The sequence below is a fragment of the Corvus brachyrhynchos genome, unplaced genomic scaffold, assembly GCF_000691975.1.
Source record: "Corvus brachyrhynchos isolate BGI_N302 unplaced genomic scaffold, ASM69197v1 scaffold167, whole genome shotgun sequence".
Taxonomy (NCBI): Eukaryota; Metazoa; Chordata; class Aves; order Passeriformes; family Corvidae; genus Corvus; species Corvus brachyrhynchos.
This window is the reverse complement of record NW_008239547.1, coordinates 1,114,316-1,131,011: the sequence shown is the minus strand read 5'-3', so window position 1 is coordinate 1,131,011 and position 16,696 is coordinate 1,114,316. Positions and strand designations below refer to the sequence as shown.

General features: G+C 38.8%; 1 protein-coding gene across 4 annotated transcripts in view; it reads right to left on the bottom strand.

Annotated features, from left to right (window-relative positions):
* MLLT10 (myeloid/lymphoid or mixed-lineage leukemia; translocated to, 10) overlaps positions 1–16,696 on the bottom strand; it is a 127,943-nt gene that overhangs the window by 93,711 nt on the left and 17,536 nt on the right. For 3 of the 4 annotated variants that reach the window (XM_017741441.1, XM_008639308.2, XM_017741440.1), the window contains exon 3: positions 12,390–12,444. The exons of the other annotated variant lie outside the window; for it this stretch is intronic. The gene's annotated coding sequence lies outside the window, so the exon portion shown is untranslated. The remainder of the gene's footprint in view (positions 1–12,389; positions 12,445–16,696) is intronic. 4 annotated transcript variants of the gene reach the window in all.

Here is a 16,696-nt window from a genome sequence, read left to right as displayed (position 1 = left end):
CTTGTATGCAAACATTAAGGACATAAAATGACAGACTTACATAATTAGATAATCTAGCAGATTATTAGATTAGGGAAGCAAAGTAAATTATCATTGTGCAAATGCATGCTATAACAAACAAACAAACAAAAACCAACCAACCTACCAAAACAAACCCAGAAAAAACCCCCAACACAAAACCCACCATATACTGTCTCACTGTAGACCTTTCTGAGCTTTCATCTTGGATTTTTCTCTTTTCAACTACTCTACAGAATCTAAAGGTTCTTAATTTCTTCACCGAACTGTACTTTGACTCAAACTCAGCTAAACACAAAGCTGTGCTTGCTCACAGTAGTATTGTTGAGACTCTGGAATGGTATTTAGAATAAAAAGTACATATGCAATTCCACATACTTTTCTTAAAGCACAAATCTTCTCCAGTTTCTTCCAACAGATCTGGTGTCCCTCCCCCTTCCCATTTACTAAATTGGTAGTTATAATTAATTTCTATGGAAAACAAAAGTGCACACACACAACAGTTATACATTCAAAGTCAACATCACACATATCATTCTAGTATTTCAACTGCAACTAAATACAGTATCTGTGCTGCTCCATAATTTTACTCACAAATAGTCTGAATCATTCCGTTCAGAAAAGGCATGAGACTAATAAAAGGGTAGAGGGGGAAAAAAAATATAAACTGCCAACTGGAGCTGCTTTTAAAAAACTGTTCCAACAGACCATTTTAAAATTATCATTAACAGACAGACTGGAAAAAAAACCCGATAAAAACCACAACCTTTTTTTGTTCTTTCATTTACTTGAAATATCTTCAGGGAAGGAGTATTTATAAGGGCTTTTCTAAGACTTGCAAACTGCCTTAAACCAGAATCATCTCACTAAAGACAAATAAATGTTAACATGGTGTTAATGGTGAATACTTATCTTCAATTCTTCTCTCAAAAAATTAACTCAAACAGAAACACCATTCATCTAATAAAGCCATTAAACCAATTAAAAACTGACACTGAAATTTTGAAAAAAATAAACTTTCTTCAGTTGGCTACACATAATCAGATGGCAAAAGCTTTTACTTCAGATGTAATTAAGCCTGTACTCCAGTTACACTTACACGTAATGAGAAATTATTACGTAAATATACAAAATATACCAGTGACATTAGGGGGAAAAAAAATCACTAAGCAAACTGAAATTTAGGTAGGTAAAGAATTTTTACTATAAGGAACCAGTTTCAGGAGTAACTTTAACTGAATAGTGCTGCACCACTATCCAAAAAAAAAAAAAAGGAAGAAAGAAAGAAAGAGAGAAGAAAAAATCAAAACAGTACAACAATATATCCCTATTTACAAATACAAAGCACAAAAGCACACATCCAATACAGCTGTGGGCAATAGCAGGCTTTCAACTTTCATGAGACCAAAACCAAGATCTATACAATGAAACAAACGAAGCACCACAGCACTAATACACTTTTTGAACATGGGTTAATAAGTGCCCATGAAATCGAGGACAAGGGACATTTTCCATTGGTTTCCATCTGGCACCTTCAGATCCCAGATAATCTGACCTTGCTGAAAAGTCACAATCTGTCCAACAATATCTAACCATAGGGATTGTTGCAGCACCCTTATGTTACCAACCTCAAATGACTACACCAAAAAAGAAATCTTAGTCCAGCACCAGCTCCCACTTGGACTCAGGACACCCTGTACACAAGTTCTTAAATATTTTTTTTTCCAAAGTTTAACTGGTGAAGAAATATAGAATTTTCAGAGAGCAACACCCAGCTGACCTGGAAGTGTCAGAAGAGGCACAGCTGTCCCTGAAGGAAGAGTAAGGAAGATACTTTTCCATAACAAGTGTGGTTAAGAACTGGTTGTCTAAAGTTGCTGTGCAATCTCCACCTTTTGAGAACTCAAGGTTTGTAGAGTCCTCCACAAAACATTTAAAGTTAAAGGAGGTCAAGAAGATTCCGTTTTGCCATACGAGGACCAGGCAAACAAGAACCATTTTCCTAAGCATCAAGAGACTAGTCACTATTGCTGCAAAGCATAAGCATGGAAGTAAGGACACCTACAGCCAAAGTGGGATAGGTCTCTTCTGTCTCTCTGATGAGAGAACGAGCTACTAACCTATACACAGATTCTACTTGTAATGTTTTGTACAACTGAGAGTGTCCTGACTATATAACGCAGTACAGAAACACCTTCTCGATCCTCTGCTGACATTTCCCTCTCTTTTAGACAACTACTCAGGCTGAGCACAGAGCTCAGAATCCCAGCAGAATAAAGGACCTATTGCCATGTTCAAAGTTGAGCGCTTTTATCTACTGTTTCCTACTGGATGATAACTGCCTTCTTTGTCTGCAGGGATAATGAAACATTCTACAGACACCCATCCAAACTGTACATAGAAGCCCATATGAGAAGCAAGCATTTAAAAGGATGTGTGGTATTTAAGACTATGTTAAAATACGTATTTTCCATTTACTCCATCTAAGCCATAAAGTTTGCCACTATAAACCTCCTATTCAAATCACTTACTACATTATTCTAGACAACCAAAACTTCATCAGCAACTATACACATTCTCCCTCCTTCTCAACCAGGAATGAAAAAAATCACTAAATCCAGTCCTTTTGAGCTTTACCAATGTTTAAGTGTGAAAAATACTGTTGTATATTCATGTTTTTGATTATAAAATAAAAACCTCCAATAGTACTGTTCTACACATTCAAAAACATTTAAAACATTCTCCCTAGTTTCTGTTGCAACTGAAATTATGTTATTACCTTTCCTCTTTGCCCAAACACTGCACTGAAATAACAGCAAGATATTCCTATTTTTTTCTTAATCGTTCTCCAAAATTAGCCAAGAACTCATGCCATTTTTGAGATCACTTTTGTTCCAAATGAGTTCACTAAACCCATCTCTATAAACCATATCATTTACTCTTTAAATCCATGATAAGCTTCCATTCACTTTAGTTGTGCATGGTTTGAATCCAGACAAACAGCCACAGATACATTACACACATTGCAAAATGTTCTTAAAATTTTCCCTTATACTCAGATTTTTTTTATTTATTTTTCAGTCTTTGAGATGGTGGCCTTTTGACAAATGTGTCTTCTCAATAATAGTATTTTTACCAGATGATATTGCTTGCCTTGCTTACCCTTAAAATAAACTTAATTTCTTGTTTTTAAATTAAAGCCTAAGGCCTAAATCATAAGGATTCAAATCAGCCATCAAATCTGCTTGTTTCTGTGCACTCTTACCAGAATTGTTCTCTCTGCAACTGCTGGGAAAAAACCCTCAGGCTACCACGGGCTGACAGATTCACTGCTTCTTTTGCTTAAAAAAACCCCAGTATTCTACAACAATCAATGTCTCCATCCAGAAATTGTAAAATATCATCATTTTTAATTTTTACTTATTGGTGATAGACAAAGTTAAAAACATTTACTTCAACTGTACTTTCAAGTTCAGTAACTTTGGGAAATGCTGCTTACCTTTTAAAAAAAAAAATCCAGTGTGCTTTCTAAGAAAACATTGCACAAATATAACTAAGACATTTTCCTTTGGAAAGATCTTAGAAAACAACTTCTACCAACTTTAAACCAACATGAAAAACCACATATAAACCAACTCCAAGACTTCCTTTGATAACAGTAATGAAAATCAATTTTCCAATATCAAAAACTGGGAATTCATGCTGAAAAGTCTTCAAAAGTTTAAATACACCATAAGAGACTTGTAGCATTTCACTTAAATGAATTCTTTTTTATTTTGATTTATCTCTTAGAAAGACAAACTATTGAGTTTTGCCAATTTTTATGTTTCTTTCTAGTTCACAAAATGTTTACTTACCACCACAGAATCTATCCAAATGTTACCAGTCTTTCACTGGCATTTTTATTTTTGGTGCCTTACTGATTTTCAACTCAGTGCAAACCTAGCAGTACACACTTAGCAGGTACAATTTTAATGTACATTGTTCACTAATGTTCAGAGTTTAAAAAGCTCAGACTTCAGACCCCTAGCCAAAAATAAATAGTTGATCTGTTATCCCAGTGTGACAGAGAACAAGTAAGTCCTAGCAATTTCACCATCAGCAAACACAAGACTGTTGCCAACAAAGAACTCTATAACTAGAAGTAAACACTACCAAAGTAAATTAACGAAGAAAACCCAGGAAGATAAATAAATAATACACAGTATGTTACCCACCTAACTAAATTTTTTCCTTTACAACTACTGCTTAATTGCCCAAAGCCTGATTCAAAAGCACTTTCCCTGTAAAGAAACTCACAGTACTTTTATTTATTAAATTGCCTTCCAGTACAAATTTTCAAGCCTTGCTTTGACTTCATAAAATAACAGCAACAAACTTAGAATCCATCCTACCATCCACCACAAGGGAAGCCCATGGCTTGCTTACGAACTAAGAGGCACAGAGTAGGGACTCCACTACAACCCACAGTCAGTGCTGAAGCTGTGCAGCAAAGCACTAACGCACTGTAGAGGCCAGAATTGTGAAGCCAACCTCATAGCACAAGAGTTCTGGGATAGTATCACCATCACCTAACCAAGCATCAATGTCAGAGCAAAATTTGTTTATGCATTCTAAGTTCCTAAAGAGTACATTATGTTTCATTAAAGAAGTCTTACTTTATTTCTAACTACAGCTCACTCCCAAAACAAGAGAATTGTATTTATTATTCTAGCACAGAAAAATCTTTCTTTATTGATATGTTAGTTTCTTATAAGGGTTGCTCTAAGTTGTCACTTAAGGATACACCTCAATCCATTTCAGCTGTGAACTGTCACTGAAAAGCAGGATCTCACCTTACTCTTCACTTTCAACTGTACATTCTTGCCCCCTCCTTGCACTATGGGTTTGCTATGCAGCAGGGCAAATAATTTTTTTCATCTCATTACTAAATTTGTGGGAAATTTAGAAGTTTACGTTTGAGCAAGATCAGTCAATGGGTTGACGCAATCCACACTGAGGTCATATGATTACCATACACAAAACCACCAGTGCAGTAACAGCCAGTCAGGGGAAAACCACAGTCCTCTTACTTCAGCAGAGGTCAACAGCTGTCCTAGATTACATGAAATTGCACCCTCTGTTTCCACAACTACCAGATCTGCTGACTGACCCAAAGGCTATCCAACTCTGCTGGATTCACCTTTCAAAGATGTACTTAAGACCATTACTGTTACTCTTTTTGGCAAAGGGAAAGATTAAGTACTATTTTAAACCTTTAATTGTCTCTTCATTAAGACATTCTATATAGTTTTGTTTTAACCCTGATCTTCCTTTCCTGTAAAAACAAGAAAACTTGCAGACAAAAAATCTGTCAGCTGAAGTTATTGTCTTTGCCTGTTGCTGCCTGTTCCGACCTTCCCTTCCCCCTCCCCAAGACAAGCCAGGATTTGCCTCTGCCGTGTGCTCTGAACTCCTCTGTTCCAAGCGCGGGCAAAACCAATGTAACGCAAACTCTTTAGCAGTGTCTGATTGGCCGGTCACCCCGGGTCCGCCCCCAGTCCTCCCCTTTCCCCTTCTCCGAGGCCCGCCCTCTTTGGCTTTGCACTCCTTCTGCGAGCATCTGTGTGTTTCTGTTTCTGTTTGAAAGCTTCCAATAGCAGGAATTGGGCAACCGAAGACTGTATTTCTCCCTCTTTGCTTCTACTGGTGGTATCAGCTTTGCAGCTACCATTTGCCGCTTTTAGAGCTACTGAAATGCTGGATTGCCCATGCTACCTCTCTAGGCTGCCCGAGGCTTTCTAAGGCATTGAACTACGAGCTTAGCCGGTAAAAAGCTGTGAGTATCTCCACATTTTCCTTACTCTATTAAAAACAGATATAGAGTTTGCTATAGTTAATATAGCCTTATTCATATTATATTGTTTGATCCACTCTTTGAAGAGGGGTAAAAAGAAGGTGCCACACTAACCACTAGAGCTCTCACTACTGTGGTTGTTAGTCAACCTCGTCATTGGTATAGAGTGGACAATTTGTTAAAAAGATAAAATAAATACTCTTTGTCTATGAAGAAAAGGCTTCATCCTATGAAGTCCTACCACTGAATTTCACAAAATTCTCCATTTAGAAAAATCTGCTCCCCAACTGAAGAATTGATTCATTTCAAATCATCACTCCACAGCACAACAAATAGTTTGTTTTTGAAACAGCTACAGATAAAATTCCATTGGTCCACTGAGGAAGCTAATAGCTTTAATAATTTTAGCTGGAATGCTATGGAATTAATGAGTTTCCTTCACCTCCCTCCAGAAATCCTATCATACAACAAAAGGAAGAAATGTATACATAACCACCTAAAACTCTAAAAAAAAATTTCTACATATACATTATGATTATCAGTAATGTAAATCATAAATATACAATACCTTATATGGTAATACATGCATTTGTATTACTGCAGTATTTTAAATTTTTATCAATTTTTTCTCTTTCCCAGTAAAAAAATACACACACTGCTGTAACTCTACTCAAAAAGGCCACAACATTCGTAGGTAAGCACCTGCAAAATGCATCTGTCTCAGTGTGTACATGTAACATTATACTGTCCACATTCTTAGACATTAACACCAAGAAAACTCATCGGAACAGTAAACCAGACAGTGAGACTCTAATAATAACAACAGCAACAGGAAAACTAGCATACAGTGTTTTTACAGACTTGGGAGATCCTGCCGCTATCCCAGGGGGTGGGAAGAGGGCCTGGACCATGACAAAACCACCACATTGTTAGCTGGCCTTTCCCCAAGCAGCTGCATGAAAGAAGTCTTGGTGAAAAGTCACACAAAGAATGTTGTTACACAGCATTCCTGATCATCATCCACTGGAATCAGACTTCAAAGTAACAATTTGTACAGCAAAATCAAACCTTTTAAGCTTACAGAAAATCCTGGAAAAAGATTACTGCAAGAAAACTATTTAAATGGGAGATGCACTATATTAGATACAAGTGAACAATTTGCTTAAAAAACAGAATGCATACTCAGTATTATGAGAAGATAAAAGAACTGGGATTCAAAAAGCTATAATCAGTTCAAATGGTCATGATTTTATTTCCTCCTCACTGAGTGTCAAAAATCCAAAGGAAATTACGGCAACAGTTAAGGCAATAATACTGAACTGAAAGGCCCGAAATTGTCAAATACCAACAGTTCGCAAGTATCTTCAAGCAAATGCTTACTTCTTACTTCTCTGTTTTTCAGAAAACATGTTTATACTTTATCCAACTACTAATCCACTTACCAATCCACCAAGCTAAAGTAAAATTAATCTTTCGATAGCCTTCTTACACATAAGACAGCAAATCAATAAGCAACTCATATACATATGATTTTTATATATTTTAAAAATTATAATTTTAAAAAACTTTTATATTCAGTCATGTTTAGAACCACAAAGGTTCCCCTAAATGAACATGAATACCAAATTTATCAAGGAAATCTGTCAACAAATATATTCAGAGAGAAAAGTTCCTTTTCCAATTCAATCTTACTTTTCTATTTTTAGTATTAATAAGAATATATAAAAATTTTTGAAAAACAGTAAATAGTCTAACTGAATTTATATAATTCCAGTTTCTGAACACTGAAAAGGTCCTAATGCTTATGTAAAAATAAAGTCCACATGCAGGAAGGATTATTTTTTGTTCACAAAACTTAACCATAGCCCTAAGACAGTCACAGATACTAGGCAGACAAAATATTAAAACTTATTCAAAGCTAATTCTTAAAATTTCTTACCAACACCCTGCTCATAACTGTGCTATGTCCTATTACTCTTAAAAATTAATTAAATCAAATGTGTAGCTAAATACAGTCAACTCTTAACAATCCTTAGGACAGATAAACCTGTTGACAGACAAGCCACACCACCGATACAAGTTCAGACTCCATTCAGCTAAATCCAAGAGTATTGTTTCTGAGATCTGTGCAACTGCAGGAGCAGAATGACCATTTTCAAACAGTGCAGAGACTGAATGAGCATGTGCAAATGAACTTTGGCTGCTCCTGCTCAAGGTCAGTTTAGGTCTCTGACAAGGGAAAGCACAGGAGGGACACTGAAGCAGACTAGGACATATTCCATACAAATTCAGACAGAATTATCTCTTTGGGCTCACTACAAGTTCTGATTACAGCACCAGTAGCCACCATCACCAAGCCAAGAACAGGCAGGCATCTGTGTACTCTCCCATGTACCCAAAAAGGTTATGGGAAGAGGTACTGGAAAGGTGAACACAGAATAAATGACCTTTGCCACCCCAATCTGCAAATACCAAATGGCATCAAATAAAACCATGAGGTAAGAGGGTCAAAAGAAACCCCATGGACACATGGTATTGATCAACTGCACAACGCCTTGCCACACAACATTATGGACATGAAACTCTATACAGAAGGGAACACTGTGATGCACTCGTCTTCCATTAAACACAAAAATACTGTGTCTGGATCAAAAAGTCCCAAAGCATAAACGCTTGTAGGCTGGGAAACTTCTGAGAAGGCACACAAGACCTTTCTCAAGAATCTAGACCATAGTGACAAAGAGAGCAGGACAAATGTTTGGCCTCCACGATACGCTCCCCTCCTCTTACTATCTCAGGCTGTCACTCTTAAGTTCTCTGTAAGATCCATGACAGTACTGCTCCAATAATGCCCTATTTAAGGAATCATTGAAAACTGTATGTCCTGGGGTGACTGTATGATACTGTATTCCCTATTGTCTGCCCTATGCAGACATGAATCCTGTGCCTTCCTGCGTCTTTAAGCTGTTTCTCAGGAGAGGGCAGGTGAAGAAGGGGCAGGGAGAAAAAGAGAGGGCAGGGAGAGAAGCCAGGTGAATTCTTCAGAGTGGTTTGTGCTCAAGGACACACGCACTCCCCTGTGTTCCTGCTGCTACAGAGCCGAGGAAAGCACCTTCCTGCTTTTTCCCACCTCTCGGCTCCTTTTCTCAGGAGAGAGATGGAGAGTTAACACTCTGCTTTTTAGCTAGCCTGCTAGCTGAGGCAAGAACTTTTCTTGGGACTGTTCTGCTCTGGTCTGGAACAACATCACTGGGAGGCCCCACAATGTGGAGGGGCCCACACCAAACCCCAGCTCTGGAGAGGGCAGAGTCACACCCACAGAAAGGACTCTGAAATCTACCCAGGCTTCTTCTCCACAGCGAGAGGTTTTATTATTTAACATTACTCATTCTTTTGTCCATGCCTGCATGCACTTTGCTTGTTAAATAAATAGGGTTTTTTTCACTTTCCACCGAGGAATTTCTTTCTGAACCTGGTGGGGGAGGGGCTGCTGAAATCTGCCTTCTAACAAAGGGATGTTCATCTTGGACATTTTCCTCCAAATTTTTCTCAAACCAAGACACTGCAATTCTGTATTTGCCATAGATGGCACTAGAGAACCGCCATTAACCTGATAAGCACAGCAGAAGCAGAGTCAAACAGACTCCAAACAGAAATATAAAACCTAAAAGGCAAATCTAAAAAAACAGTGATCTCCAAAAGGTCAGACAAGCAGCAACAGGCCAGTAAAAGGACAGGGAGCAGGAGGAAGAATGCACACAGAGGAACCTTGCACTATTAGGGGGGTAGGAGGGAAGGACAAAACACGAAATACCAACACAACCACACCATATGCTACCATACTATATAGTCAATTAATTATAATAAGTTAATAATACTTATAAACAACACAAGTTTGATTCCCAGACTACTTTGCAATATATATAGTGCCCCAGAGCTCTTAAAGGCAAGATAACACCATTACAGAAGAGCTCTAAGATTAGGCTGCCTTCAGTTACAGTTGTGCAACTGACTTACGACAGCTAATGTACAGGCTGCTGCTAAAAGAATACTCCTGGCCATTCCTTGTATCAGCATTAGCACGGGCAGCTGGGTCACAGGAATTTTCAGGTAGCTGAAAAGGAATGCAGGGGCAGAAAAAAAGAAAAATTTTAAATGCTAGTACCACCACAAAGGAGGAAGAAGCAATGTATAGCAAAGACCCTCACTGCAGTAACAGCAGGTTAAGAAAATCATGGAACCCTATAGTAAAAGCTCAGTAGACCATTAAGCTTCCTAACAGAAAAGAAAATACAGTACCTTCAATGCCCGAAACACAGTTCTTCACCTTATTATAAAGCAAATATCCAGAAGACAGTTAAAAGAAAACCTACAGGAGCAGCAGACCATGTATGGGCTAAGCTATCTGCATATTCAAAACAAAAAGCACACTGTTTTTTTCTGGCTACAAAATGAAGTTTTTTGTTGTCAGAAGGCAGAAGGAAGAAAAACCCTCTGACTTAAAATCAGCAATTTCTGCCCTTGTTCTGAAAAGCTAAGACCATTTAATTATTTCTATACTTAGAGAAAGACTGCATTAATTACAAGTTTATAAAGCTGGATCCTTAAAAGGTTTTATCAGAAATGTTTGTTTGCAAGTTTCTTGTCAAATACCTGTATCTTTTTATGATTCACTTGGCAACAAAAGGTGTAACAACGTTAAAAAAAAATTAAGTATTAACCTACTGTAAATGCCATTTTCAACTGGCAAGCCACCTGATCTTCAACAGTACTTCCTTAAGTCTAAAAATCTTCTGGCACAATCTCTTGTCAGGCAACTCTTTGAAAGGAAAGCTTCAGGTAAGATTGAAAATTTCCCAAATGGAACACCAGTCAAAGTACTTTCCAAGGTGCACATCCTTCTGTAAAGGTGTTATTTAAAGGATATTTGGTCCACAAAGTAGAACTTCAACACCATGGACAAGATCTGTTACAGAGGCTGGGTGTTTATAGAAGAAAATATAAATTCTTAAGCCTCTCAGCTATGAAATTTTCAGTATGAAGCTTTCACTGATGAAAACAATTGGGTATTAAAATTATAGTACAGTGCAGTATCTTTGCTATTTAAACTTAAAACATTTCAATCTTACAGAGTAATTCACTTTCAGACAAGAATTCATAATTACAATTAATACAGCCATGAGAGAGGGAACTAATAGGACGCTCAGATGTTTGATGCACACTATCAAAGTAAGTTCTCAAGACTTTATTCAAAGAAAAAGTTTCAACACCACCACAGACAATAGCAAAGCATTCCCAAATACTACTTTAAGTATAAAACCAGAAAACACTTCAGCTACTTCATACTTCACAAATTTTACTCTGTATTTCAAGAAGTTTGAGGCTTTCTTATTACTATTTCCTAAAAAAGGAAGTGTCCAGCTGCCATTTCTAAAGAAATTAATTCAACACTGCATATGTCAACATGAGAGGAATAATAAAAAAGAGGAGTAAGACTTAAGTACTGGCTACTAAGTTCAGTAATGGGTTTGAGTCAGTTGACACTAGAATGGTAAACCTAGAGCATATACATATGTATGAACAGAGCAGTCAAAGGTATGCAAGGGAAGGGTAGATCAGCACAAATATGAGCAGGTCCTGTGTTCCTGCAACTCAACTGCAACAGAAATAGCAAAGCTGCATCAACACTAAGCTAAGATATAAATTAGCCAGAATATTTAGTACACAGCATAGAATCTGCAGAATACAATTTACACAAACTGTCCAACTGAAATCCAGAATCTGATCATACTTTCTCCTCTCACAAGAGAAAGGGCTCAGTATCAAAATGACCAGGCTATACAGATAGATGATAAATGGGAATTTAGAAGTATCTACTAGAGAGAGAAGGTGGCATTCCAAAAGTGATTGAAAAGTTAATTGAAATTTTTCACTCATATCAACCAACTATTAGTATAAACATAATCACGACCGGATATTCACTGGAGACTTTCTCCAGCAGTTCTAGTCAGCAGGAGCAGTACTGATGATAACCTGAACAGTGAAATTAGAAAGATGCAAGGAAGACGTAATCACTACTGCAACTTTCCAGCTCTAACTTCTTTGTTACAGAACCTATTAAATCAGGCATGAAAGACCCAACCTTTGAAAATGCACTGGTGCATTCAGTCTGGACTATAGACATAAAAATTCCACTTTCCTCCATGAATGGTGCACTTTCAACAGCTTTCTATAGATGCTCAGGCTCCAAACTAAATACATATAAAATTCATCCATTTTACCCATTAAAATCTTATGTTAAAATGCAGTTCTTCTATTGTAACTTTTTTCCTAAAAATGAAACTAAGAATAATGATAGATGTCCTCAAACTAAATTGAACCTAAAGTGGACAAAAAAGTGTTACTGTAAATCAGTTATCTCTTTCCAAAGCAGTCAGTGTTTTGGTTTATGTTTAGGATCCCTGTATTTTTTTTTTTCCACAGATTTGCCTCATACAAAATAAGAGAGTTCACAGAAAGCAAGAATAAAACTTACCCCCATTATCTGTTCTCTTTAAAGCACCATCCTTATGAGGGCATAATTCACATCTCTAGGAAAAAAAAGCAAAAATAAAATAAAAAAATGGAATGATCATAGAAGCATTGAAAAAGAAACCATACACATTAAAACTGTTATCTGATATTAAGGAAGCAACCATTCTTCAAAAGCGAATGGGTGTGTTTTCCCTTAACCTTTACTTGAGTATTAATGTTAGTTTGTGAAAAATAAAGCTTTCTCCTCCAGATCTTGAAACTGTGACACCCATTAAAGCTACTTGCAGTTCTACCTCCAATTCCACACCTGTGGATTCCACACCCTGGAATTCTGGAGACAAGCCTCCAAAAACTATAGCATAGGGTAGACTTACATGACAAGAAGCTTGGACACAGTCCAAAAACTCCCTACTGTATTTCCTTCTTCTAGCATCTCTGTATTTTCCAAGGTGGTCAATCACAAATACATGCCATGGATATGACGAGCACAGGTGCACATAACTATGGCTGACCACACAGTCTCTGCTGACTCCCACTTATCCAGAGAGACGAAAATCAACCTCACTTTCTGTCTCAGAAAAAGGTCGGAAGTTGACTTATCCCTACAACTGTAGCAAGACCGCATGTCTGGAAATCGTAAGTTTGATCACAGAATAAGCAGAGTTGCAAGTGACCCACAAGGATCACTGAGTCCAACTCTCAGCCCTGCACAGCACCATCCCAAGAGTCACACCATGTGCCCGAGAGTATAGTCCAAACACTTCTTGAACTCTGTCAGCACTCTTGGTGCTGAGACCACTTCCCTGGGGAGCCTGTTAAGTGCCCAACAACCCTCTGCGTGAAGAACATTCCTCTCTTGACAGAGATTGACAGATTCCCTTGGATCCTGTCACCAGTTACCACAGAGAAGAGATCACAGTCTGCTCCTCCTCTTCCCCTCATGAGGAAGTTGTAGACGCCGATGATGTCTTCCCTCAGTCTCCTCCAGGCTGAACAGACCATGCGACCTCAGCTGCTCCTCATACAGCTTCCCCTCAAGACCCTTCATCATCCTTCTGGCCCTCCTTTGGACACTCTCCAATAGTTTAATATCTTTTCTATATTCTGGCACCCAGAATTGCCCCCAGCACTCGAGGTCAGGCCACCCCAGTGCAAAGCAGAGCGGGACAATCCCCTCCCTTGCCCGGCTGGTGATGCTGTGCCTGATGCCCCCCAGGACACGCTTGGCCCTCCTGGCTGCCAGGGCACTGCTGGCTCATGTTCAACCTGCCATGGACCAGGACCCCCAGGTCCCTTTCCACAGGGCTGCTCTCCAGCCTCTCATTCCCTAGTCTGTCCGTACATCCAGGGTTGTCCCATCCCAGGTGCAGTGTCTGGCATTGGGCCTTCTTAAACTTCATACTGTTGGTGATTGCCCAGCTCTCTAATTTGTGAAGGTCTCTCTACAGGGCCTCCCTCCTTCGAGGGATTCAACAGCTCCTGACAGTTTTGTATCATCTGCAAACTTGCTTAGTGTCCCTTCCAGTCCTGGGTCCAAGCCATCTATGATGTAATATTCTTCCAACATACAACAGGCTCACAACAGAATAGTTTTTCTGCTATCACTGCCTCCTACCAAGTTTCTAATATCATGTTTATCTCTTAAGTGTCCTAAAGCATGTGAACCAATTCCAAACCAGAGATGACAGAAATTAACAGATTTGACACACATTCCACTTCAAGTGCTCCAAATTACAAGCACAGGAACACCATTACACAGGATTCTATACCTAGGAATCACCTTATTACAACCTTTATATATTTCCAGATTAGGGACAACTCAAAGCATACAAACCTAATAATCTTCTTAAGCAAATCAACATCATCAGACATGAACTTAACACCATATCCTACAAACAGAGTGGGACACCTGTTCTTCTCCCTTTTCCCTATTCTCCATTACCAGCTGACTGACAAGACCGCAGATAAAGGAGCCTATGAGGCTAGAAGTGCCTCAGAAACAGATTGTGTAAACTTATTTGAGGAACTAGAAATTCCATTCCTGAAATTCATATGGCTAAAGTATATCTTGAGGACTATCTTAACCTGTAAGAAATTTGTAAGACTATCTTTCTTAACCTGTAAGAAAAATTATATTAGCAGCAGAGGCTTTCACAGAGGGTAGAATAGAAAAATTCTTACATTATTTTTTCTCAGTGCACTGGTATAAAGAGCTGCACACAGAAAGAAGAATCTTTAGGACTGTAGCCTTTTGTCTTTTGCTTCACTCATCTCTCACACTGAAATGATCAGCGATTTACTGAAAGTCAGCATTAAGTCTATGGTGAAATTTAGATAGAAAAGTGGCTGAAAACATTCTGCAAGTTGCCTGCAGACTGGGATCATTACACCTTTTTGGGTTTTTTTTGGTCAAGACACAAATGAACTGCTCAGTTCATTTTAAACAAAATCCTACATATGCAGTATATTTGTGAGCTGTATCTTAACACTTCAGCTCTCCAAACATTAAATACTAAGTGCCGAGAGACACACGGTAGCTTCATTTCACTGAATTTCTCATACACTGAACCAGATTCCTAAAGCAAGAAGCCTGGTATACATTGGTGGTCACAGTGCAATAAAGTTTGCTCCCACCCCAAAGCTGCAAGCTAGCAGCTTAAAACCAATGAGAAGAGATGATCTATCTGAGAGAAGAGAAGCTGTTAACAGCTTCTACCTTTCCCCACTTCTCCAAGCCTATGGAAGTCTGACATACATTTTCACTAGCGGCAAAACCAGTTTAGGAGGTTCTCTTCTTCCCTTCACCTCCCCCTCATTAATTTCTCCCTCTACCACTCCCTCAGCTACTGACACAACTATCTGTAGGGCTGCCCCTTAGAACAGATCAATGAAATGGCATGAAATAAACTTTTTAACATTTTTAATTCAGGCCGTATCACTGATGCAATTTAAGTATAATCCCACAAACAGCTGCATCAGCAAAACTGAAGGCAGGGAGCCACAGCACTGCAGTGTTAGTAATTAAAAAATTAACAAGCTTCTTTTGCAAACTTTACCACAAAATATATCAAAATGATCACAGGACACTAAGCTGCAACGACCTGAACCTAGCCTTTATGCAGAATAGTTAAGCATGTGCCATTCAGTCTCATCAGCTCCACCTGATTTATTTTTGTCTCCTATGTCTACAAGGAATCAGGTCCCTCATTAATCCTCTGCAGTCCTGGCTGCAACCAGAGAAGATGCAAGACAGAAAACTGAAGTAGAGGGGGAAGCTTTGACAGTGGAAGAAAACTTGACTGCAGAACTGCACTCAGCTCTCATGGTGCTGACAATTGGTAACTCTGCAGAGGTATTTGCCCTTTGATGACACAGAGCACCTCTGGTGCCATGAAATCTGGCTACAATCTGCAATAAAGTAGCACCCTAGTAAGCTAACAGACCAGACAGTGACCCCGACCCCTTCTACTCCCTTTCTCTGCATTAGGAACCTAACTCCTTCCCAGCCTCCATACTCTCAGATTCTGTCACCCACTTCTGCTCTGCCAAGTTTCAATAGATCCCACAGAGTAAAACCAGGAGCTTTGCCAGGTGGGAACAGTGAATCTCATGCCTTGAGACAAGTAGCTAGCAGAGAATTTTTTTTCTTTAAATAACACTTTATTACTAGTTCTAAAATGGATGGAGCAATATTTTGATTTTTTATCATGCAGGTTGATAATGCAACACAGTACACGGAATAATGTGATGATCCATACAGATGGTCTCTAATATTTGAGCACACTGACCATTACAGGGCCCTCTTCTCCAATTGTATGTTATACATCCTGTCTCTGGCAAAGGATTTCTGACACAGATTTATTGTCTGAGCATTCAAAAACACTGTGGGGAACTTCTAAACCAGCTGTGGGGGCAGAGGGAGTGGGTAGCAGGGACAGACACGACACCTACAAGATACCAAAGCACAAACAGGGCAAGCTGCTATGACTGGTCAACAATTCAGATAAACATCATCAGGTTAAGCACTGCAAATGTGAACAATACAGAGGCTGATTGTGACCCTAGAGAATTACCACATCCTTTGGTGTGCTGAAAGGCACTAGTCCCACAGAGGGAGGTGCAGCAGCACATGAGGTGCTGTAGGTACAGGCAGCCGAATTAGATCTGAAGAGTGAAGAGACAAATACTGGCTGAAGGAACACAATGAAGTTGTAGAAAATGACATCATCCTTTTCCTTCCTGTCCTTACAGAGTGTAAGGACATCTCGTTTTTGCAGCTCTTTGGTGGAAGAGACTAAGTTCATGGAT